Here is a 10071-nt window from a genome sequence, read left to right on the forward strand (position 1 = left end):
TCTTTTATTCTAAATTTTATCCTCCTCATGAAGTGCATATTGATAGGAATTATATGAGTGTGGATTTTGTACACCCAAGCATGGGTGTGGGTGTATCCTGTACCACTCGTTTCTAGTTCAAGATTCGTGCATGAACAGATTACTTGAACATTTCGCTTGAGCTAGCACATTTTTTCTGTCACATCGCTCTATCCTTTTCCGTGGCTTTTCTCCGTGTGACTAGGAGCAACAGTAGCCTCTGTCCTCCTTGTCGGGACCTAGTCCTTCGGTGGAGATGCTCTGCTGTTCATTCCCACTCTCTCTTCACTTTTCTCTCGCTGCTGGAAATGAGTGTAGCTTTTTCTCCCGCCGGCCATCTTCCCCGGCGTAGCGACTGCTCCGTTGTGCCGCTGCCCGCCACCTTGCGCACCGACCTGCAAGTTCAAGAGGAACATTTTTCTAGAGCTTGGAGGGGTCGCCTCGCTCTCGCTGCTGGCAAAATCCACCTTTTTTCCACCGCCCGCCACCTTGCGTGCCCTGGCCGGCCTATCGGTGCCGGCCGGAGATTGCCGCGGCCAGCGCCGCGCGCAGGCGTGACACGGCTGTTGCCTCTTCTTGAAGTTCCGTGACTGACGCCTACAACGGCAGTGATGGCAAGGACGAAGTCCTGCTCCAGCGCTCTGCTCGCTTCTCCAAAACGGAAAGGAACTCAACGAACACAACGGTGTGGAGCCGCACTGCCGCAGCACCGGGACACCGCAACGATTCAAGAATATACAGGGAGGAAGGCAGCGCGAGCCGGCAGATATTTGGGAACAATGCTGCTCCAGAATTTTGGTCCACCATGTAACAGGTGATGGATAAAGCCAGAAATTTGGGAAACAAATGATGCTCCATGTGTACGTTTTACAGGTCAATGAACATAGGATAAACTGGGATTAAGAAAGGTTAGTGTTCATCTGCCTCGACGAAAAAAATGCAGCAACTCCCAAACAGAAAGCACAATCACAAAAATGAAAACTTCGCTTTTCATTCAAGGTAAGAACATTCAGAAGTACAACTTGAAAATACATTGGGACTACAGCGGCAGTCTACACTAGAAGCATCAAATCTGCAAATGGCACTCCACATTGCATACCAGCCTACACAATAAACATCAAAGCTGCTACGGAAGTGGCAGCAAGTGTAATCACGATTGAGCCTGGAGCTAACCAGCACATGGCAACAAACACCATCATAACCATGCGGAGCTTCCTGAATTTTGAGGCAGATGAGCTAAGTGAGTTGATCTGGTATTGCAGACCCAAAATCTGGGACCGCGAGTCACTAGTCTCTACCTGCCGGGCTAGAGCTTGATCCCTCATCTCTGTCTCCCTTCTACTGAGAGCCTGGTGAAGCTCTTCCCGAACTGCCGCCAGCTCCCGTCCGTGTTCCGCCTGAAGAAATCTTGTTCTGAACTTTACCATCTTCTCGACGAAATCGGCCACGAGATCCCATATCCATGCCTTGCATGATTATGGTTCCTGTGACAGTGACGGAAGTAAATGGGGAGGGGGAAATTCTACCAATAGAAAAGGAAGCAGAGAGAACAAGATCGAAAAACCAAACTCGAAAAAGGGGAAATTGCTTACATTTGTTTCTATTTTTGGGCAGATGTAGTAGTCTCGATGTGGATTCCTCGATCTAAGGGAAGTTTTCTGGCTAAGTGGGACTTTGCAAGCGCATAGCAGCGGGGGCTTCAAGACGTGCTCGGAAGTTTCTTCGTTGAGGCTGCGGTTTTGACTCCATGGACGGCCAGCGCCACCGCCGGAACTGCCGCCGCATCGGCATCCTCCACTGCATCTGCATCCGCCGCAGCCTCCACCACCGGAACCTTCGCCGCCGGAACCGCCGCCACCGGATCGGCATCCTCCACTGCATCTGCATCCGCCGCGGTCTCCGCCGCCGGTGCATCCGCCGCCACAACCGCCGCCAGTGCGCGCGTCGCTGCTGCGCAGGGAAGACTGTGACATGGTGCAGCAATGGAGGAAGCGCGCGAGGAAGGGCGCGCGAGGAAGGAGTGGAGGGACGGTGCCTATCGCACGCGAGGAAGGAATGAAGGGACGGCGTGCCTGTCGCACGCGAGAAAGGAGGATGGTGACATGGTGTGCCTGGGACGTCCGTGTGCCTGTCGGTGAGAGAGGAAGGAGAATCCGGGAATCCTGGTGTCAAAGCCGCGTCGGGATGCTTTCTGCACGACCCACGCGCTATGCAGAATTATCGGAAAATAGCTTAAAAGATTTCTCTCCCCTTCCAACTTTTCCGAATCTTACAGCATCCGACGGCTGTGGAAGCACCCACACCCATGCTTGGGTGCACAAATGTATTTCCGGAATTATATTTATAACTTTTATCCTCGTGACGGAGAGAGTATTTCTCAAGCGTGGGGGAGATTGAAATCTCTAATGTTCAAATGTCCCATTCATGAGCTCCCCCGTAATGTTATTGTTAATAATTTTTATGCGAGGCTTTCAGGACAACACAAGGACTATCTGGACGCATGTTCGGAAGGATCTTTCACAAGCAAAGAGGTTGAAGCTAGGTGGGATCTTCTTGATCGGATTGAGGACAACGCTGAAGGATGGGAGAACGACAAAGGTAAAGAGTTAGGTATAAATTATGATTATGAATGCATTGAAGCTTTTATGGATACCGATAAATTTCGAAATATGAGTGCTACTTATGGTCTTGACTCTCAAGTTGCTGCAAATCTTTATAAAGCCTTTGCTTCTCATTTTGAATTGCCTAAAAAGAATTTTAATAAGTATCATGAACCTTTTAAAGAGGCTTGCATGAAGAATCAAATTGTTGTTAATTATTGCAATAAGCATGCTCAAACTCCTAAGAATTCTATTTCTTATAAGCATGTTAATTTTTGTGGAATGCATAGACCTTGTGGAATTAATCAAGTCAAAGATGAATATTGCATCCATCATATTAATGAAAAAACTAGAAAGTGGTTTAAAGCTCTAGATGATCTTGGTAAAAAAGTTTGTGCCCTCTATCCTTTTATTTGTGAAGTTTGCCATGAAGTGGGTCATTTTAATTTTCAATGCTCCTCCAATGATAATTTGAACCCAATGAGTGCTGCAAATTTGTATTGTGATGATGAAATTACTCCTAATCAGCATGATGAACTTACTTTATTCTTGGGGTGTGAAGAACTGTCGAGAAAAATCTCTTTGTTACATATGAGTGATCTTGATATTGATGATGTCCTGCATGGGTGTTTTACTTATTGCATTGATAATAGCCATACAAATACTTACATACAAAATATTTTAGAAGATGACACCTTGCCAAAATACGATAGGACCGCTGTGTGTTTTCAACTAATTAATGAAAAGGAGGGATCCTCCCAAGTTTCTTCTATTGTTTCTGAAAGTAAATCAGGTTATGCGGACAAGCCAACCTTCAAGCCTCTTCCTCCTAAAGAAGGGAACGAGGAGAAGAAAGAGAAGAAGAAGAAGGGAACGAAGAAGAAGAAGAAGGAGAATAAAAAGAAAGAGGTAACGGCGTATCCCCGCGTGAATGAGATAACGCTAAGTAACCGTAAGTATGTTGCTCCTAATGATTATTGTGATAATGAATCTAAATATGATGATCTTCCTATGCCCTTTACATACATTAGCGATCATGATTTGAATGAGCACACTACTTTTGATATTGCAAATCTCTGGGAAACTAATTCTGAAAATGATGATAATAATTGCCATAGTGTCAGCGCTATCCATGCTTCCTCCCATAATAATATAGAAAGCTGTAAGCTTGGGGAAGAGGTGTTTGAAAATCCATTTGCTACTGATCATTATGTGTTTGATACATCTCCTTCTAATAACAATGATGGTATGGTCATAGATAAACCGACTGTGAAAGATAACTATTCTATTTCTTATGATGACACTGTGCCTCCGATCTTTGATGATTATTATAAAGAATGCTATGATATAGGTTATAATTATCCTTATGAAACTTGTCATAGTCATGATTGGATTACCAAAAACAATTCTTTTAATATGCAACTTGTTTACCATGTTCAAATTCTTGATAATAATCTTGCTCCAATTACTATTAATGAGAATAACTCTTCTTATGCCAAAATTAATGATACTTCTATGCATATGAACCATGATAAGCATGTTTTAAGTGATGGGTATATTGTGGATTTCATCAATGATGCTACTGAAAGTTATTATGAGAGAGGGAAATATGGTTATATGCATCTTAATAATATTAAGTTTCCCCTCTTTATGTTGAGAATCTTGAAGTTACTCGTGTTCTATCCTCTTATGCTTGTCACTTTGTTCTTCATGAATTCATTTGTGTACAAGATTCCTCTTCATAGGAAGCATGTTAGACTTAAATTTGTTTTGAATTTGCCTCTTGAAGCTCTCTTTTGCTTCAAATACTATTTCCCGCGAATGAATTATTAAAACTGCTGAGCCCATCTTAATGGCTATAAAGAAAGAACTTCTTGGGAGATAACCCATGTGTTATTTTGCTACAGTACTTTGTTTTATATTTGTGTTTTGGAAGTTGTTTACTACTGTAGCAACCTCTCCTTATCTTAGTTTAGTGTTTTATTGTGCCAAGTAAAGCCGTTGATAGAAAAGTAAGTACTAGATTTGGATTACTGCGCAGTTCCAGATTTCTTTGCTGTCACGAATCTGGGTCTACCTCCCTGTAGGTAGCTCAGAAAATTAAGCCAATTTACGTGCATGATCCTCAGATATGTACGCAACTTTCATTCAATTTGAGCATTTTCATTTGAGCAAGTCTGGTGCCATTTTAAAATTCGTCAATACGAACTGTTCTGTTTTGACAGATTCTGCCTTTTATTTCGCATTGCCTCTTTTGCTATGTTGGATGAATTTCTTTGATCCATTAATGTCCAGTAGCTTTATGCAATGTCCAGAAGTGTTAAGAATGATTGTGTCACCTCTGAATATGTTAATTTTTATTGTGCACTAACCCTCTAATGAGTTGTTTCGAGTTTGGTGTGGAGGAAGTTTTCAAGGATCAAGAGAGGAGAATGATGCAACATGATCAAGGAGAGTGAAAGCTCTAAGCTTGGGGATGCCCCGTTGGTTCACCCCTGCATATATCAAGAAGACTCAAGCGTCTAAGCTTGGGGATGCCCAAGGCATCCCCTTCTTCATCGACAAATTATCAGGTTCCTTCTCTTGAAACTATATTTTTATTCGGTCACATCTTATGTGCTTTACTTGGAGCGTCTGTATGTTTCTTGTTTTTGTTTTTGTTTGAATAAATTCTTGTGTGGGAGAGAGACACGCTCCGCTGGTTCGTATGAACACATGTGTTCTTAGCTTTTAATTTTCATGGCGAAGGTTGAAACTGCTTCGTTAATTGTTATATGGTTGGAATTGGAAAATGCTACATGTAGTAATTGGTATGATGTCTTGAATAACTTGATACTTGGCAATTGTTGTGCTCTTGTTTAAGCTCTTGCATCATATACCTTGCACCTATTAGTGAAGAAATACATAGAGCTTGTTAAAATTTGGTTTGCATGAGTGGTTTCTCTAGAGTCTAGATATTTTCTAGTAAGATGTTTGAACAACAAGGAAGACGATGTATAGTTTTATAATGCTTGTAATATGTCTTTTATGTGAGTTTTGCTGTACTAGTTCGTGCTTGTGTTTGCTTCAAACAACCTTGCTAGCCTAAACCTTGTATCGAGAGGGAATACTTCTCATGCATCCAAATCCTGAGCCAAACAACACTATGCCATTTGTGTCCACCGTACCTACCTACTACATGGTATTTCTCCGTCATTCCAAAGTAAATTGCTTGAGTGCTACCTTTAAAATTCCATCATTCACCTTTGCAATATATAGCTCATGGGACAAATAGCTTAAAAACTATTGTGGTATTGAATATGTAATTATGCACTTTATCTCTTATTAAGTTGCTTGTTGTGCGATAACCATGTTTACTGGGGACGCCATCAATTATTCATTGTTGAATTTCATGTGAGTTGCTATGCATGTCCGTCTTGTCTGAAGTAAGAGAGATCTACCACCTTATGGTTAAGCATGCATAATGTTAGAGAAGAACATTGGGCCGCTAACTAAAGCCATGATCCATGGTGGAAGTTTCAGTTTTGGACATATATCCTCAATCTCAAATGAGAAAATTATTAATTGTTGTTACATGCTTATGCATAAAAGAGGAGTCCATTATCTGTTGTCTATGTTGTCCCGGTATGGATGTCTAAGTTGAAGAATAATCAATAGCGAGAAATCCAATGCGAGCTTTCTCCTTAGACCTTTGTACTGTGCATAGAGGTACCCCTTTGTGACACTTGGTAAAAACATGTGCATTGTGATGATCCGGTAGTCCAAGCTAATTAGGACAAGGTGCGGGCACTATTAGTACACTATGCATGAGGCTTGCAACTTATAAGATATAATTTACATGATGCATATGCTTTATTACTACCGTTGACAAAATTGTTTCATGTTTTCAAAATCAAAGCTCTAGCACAAATATAGCAATCGATGTTTTCCTCTTTGAAGGACCATTCTTTTACTTTTATTGTTGAGTCAGTTCGCCTATCTCTCTCTACCTCAAGAAGCAAACATTTGTGTGAACTGTGCATTGATTCTTACATACTTGCTTATTGCATTTGTTATATTGCTCTGCATTGACAACTATCCATGAGATATACATGTTACAAGTTGAAAGCAACCGCTGAAACTTAATCTTCCATTGTGTTGCTTCAATGTCTCTACTATGAATTTATTGCTTTATGAGTAACTCTTATGCAAGACTTATTGATGCTTGTCTCGAAAGTACTATTCATGAAAAGTCTTTGCTATATGATTCAATTGTTTACTCATTGCATTTACATTGTTTCGAATCGCTGCATTCATCTCATATGCTTTACAATGGTATGATTAAGATTATGTTGGTAGCATGTCACCTCATAAATTATCTTTTATCGTTTACCTACTCGAGGACGAGTAGGAACTAAGCTTGGGGATGCTGATACGTCTCCAACGTATCTATAATTTCCGATGTTCCATGCTTGTTTTATGACAATACCAACATGTTTTGTTCACACTTTATATCAATTTTATGCGTTTTCCGGAACTAACCTATTGACGAGATGCCGAGAGGCCAGTTGCTGTTTTCTGCTGTTTTTGGTTTCAGAAATCCTAGTAACGAAATATTCTCGGAATCGGACGAAATCAACGCCCAGGTTCCTATTTTTCCCGGAACCATCCAGAACACACGAGAAGGACCAGAGGGGGGGCACAGGGCCACCAGACCACACCCCGGCGCGGCCCAAGGGGGGGGCGCGCCCCCCTATGGTTTGGGCAGCCCGTGGCCCCTCCGACTCCGACTCTTCGCCTATTTAAGCCGTCGTGACCTAAAACTTCGACACGATTGGCGAAAACCACAGAAACCTTCCAGAGCCGCCGCCATCGCGACGCCAAGATCTGGGGGACAGGAGTCTCTGTTCCGGCACGCTGCCGGAGCGGGGAAGTGCCCCCGGAAGGCTTCTCCATCGACACCGCTGCCATCTCCACCGCCATCTTTATCACCGCTGCTGCTCCCATGAGGAGGGAGTAGTTCTCCATCGAGGCTCGGGGCTGTACCGGTAGCTATGTGGTTCATCTCTCTCCCATGTACCTCAATACAATGATCTCATGAGCTGCTTTACATGATTGAGATTCATATGAGTTTGTATCACAATTTATCTATGTGCTACTCTAGCAAAGTTATTAAAGTAGTCTATTCCTCCTGCACGTGTGTAAAGGTGACAGTGTGTGCACCGTGTTAGTACTTGGTTTATGCTATGATCATGATCTCTCGTAGATTATGAAGTTAACTATTGCTATGATAGTATTGATGTGATCTATTCCTCCTACATATGCATGAAGGTGACAGTGTGCATGCTATGTTAGTACTTGGTTTAGTCTTTTGATCTATCTTACACTATAAGGTTACTAAAATATGAACATTAATTGTGGAGCTTGTTAACTCCGGCATTGAGGGTTCGTGTAATCCTACGCAATGTGTTCATCATCCAACAAAAGAGTGTAGAGTATGCATTTATCTATTCTATTATGTGATCAATGTTGAGAGTGTCCACTAGTGAAAGTATGATCCCTAGGCCTTGTTCCTAAATACTGCTATCGCTGCTTGTTTCTTGTTTCTTGTGTTACTACTGTGCAATACTACCACCATCAACTACACGCCAGCAAGCTATTTTCTGGCACCGTTGCTACTGCTCATATATATTCATACCACCTGTATTTCACTATCTCTTCGCCGAACTAGTGCACCTATTTGGTGTGTTGGGGACACAAGAGACTTCTTGCTTTGTGGTTGCAGGGTTGCATGAGAGGGATATCTTTGACCTCTTCCTCCCTGAGTTCGATAAACCTTGGGTGATCCACTTAAGGGAAAACTTGCTGCTGTTCTACAAACCTCTGCTCTTGGAGGCCCAACACTGTCTACAGGAAAAGGAGGGGGAAGTAGACATCAATGCCCAAGGTACACGTTCTTCTTACAATTTGGCAAATGTACACTTTCAGTCTCATGTAAGCAGTGCGTGCATGCATTGTATCCCTTATTTGACAGTCCCGAAAGGTTACTAAGAACAGGCCAATCGTTGATGGTTACGAAAAGCAACGCTCGTAGGTCAAATTCCTCTTCTTTGTGCTCATCCCACACACGGACACCAGGTCTGCCCCACAGCTGTAAAAGTTCATCAACTAATGGCCTTAGGTACACATCGATGTCGTTGCCGGGTTGCTTCGGACCTTGGATGAGCACTGGCATCATAATGAACTTCCGCTTCATGCACAACCAAGGAGGAAGGTTGTAGATGCATAGAGTCACGGGCCAGGTGCTATGGCTGGAGCTCTGCTCGCCAAAAGGATTCATGCCATCTGTACTTAGACCAAATCTTATGTTCCTTGCGTCAGCTGCAAAATCTTTGAACTCTCTGTCGATCTTTCTCCATTGCGTTCCATCTGCGGGGTGCCTCAACTCCCCGTCCGACTTACGGTCCTCTTTGTGCCATCGCAACAACTTGGCATGCTCTTTGTTCCTGAACAGACGTTTCAACCGTGGTATTATAGGAGCATACCACATCACCTTGGCGGGAACCCTCTTCCTGGGTTTCTGGCCCTCAACATCGTCACCAGGGTCATCGCCTCTGATCTTATAACGCAATGCAGTGCATACTGGTCATTCATTCAAATTCTCGTATTCACCGCGGTAGAGGATGCAGTCGTTGATGCATGCATGTATCTTCAGAACCTCTAAACCTAGAGGGCAGACAACCTTCTTTGCTTCGTACGTACTGGCGGGCAACTCGTTATTCTTTGGAAACATATTCTTCAACATTTTCAGCAAGTTTTCAAATGCCGAGTCAGCTACACCTGCCTGTGCCTTCCATTTCAGCAAATCCAGTGTGCAGCCCAGCTTTTTCAGACCATCATCGCATCCGGGGTACAGCGCCTTTCTGTGATCCTCTAACATGCGATCCAAATTCTTCCTCTCCTTTTCAGTTTCGCAGCGTCTCCGTGCATCAGCAATGGTCCGACCAAGATCATCAACGGGATAATCACGTGCCTCTTCTTCACCTTCCCCTTCACCTTCCCCTTCACCTTCAGCATCCTCCATGAAAGTATCACCGAAATGAGCAAGATAGCTTTCATCGATGAAATCATCCCCTTCTTCATCTTCTTCCATTATAACCCCTCTTTCTCCATGCTTGGTCCAACAATTATAGCTTGGCATGAAACCGTGCCGAAGCAGGTGCATGTGAACATCTCTTGAGGAAGAGTAACCCTTCTGATTCTTACAGTTAACACATGGACAGATAACAAAACCCCCCTGCTTGTTCGCATTAGCCACTACGAGGAAATCTTTCAAACCCGTAGTGAACTCGCCGGAGAGTCGGTTACCGTACATCCATTGCCGATTCATCTACATTATTATAATATAAAATATATAATTAACCATCATGCATTTGTTAAACTAACTAGCTACAAACAATATAAATTAAACAAT

The sequence above is a fragment of the Lolium perenne genome, chromosome 2 (genome assembly GCF_019359855.2).
Source record: "Lolium perenne isolate Kyuss_39 chromosome 2, Kyuss_2.0, whole genome shotgun sequence".
Classification (NCBI taxonomy): domain Eukaryota; kingdom Viridiplantae; phylum Streptophyta; class Magnoliopsida; order Poales; family Poaceae; genus Lolium; species Lolium perenne.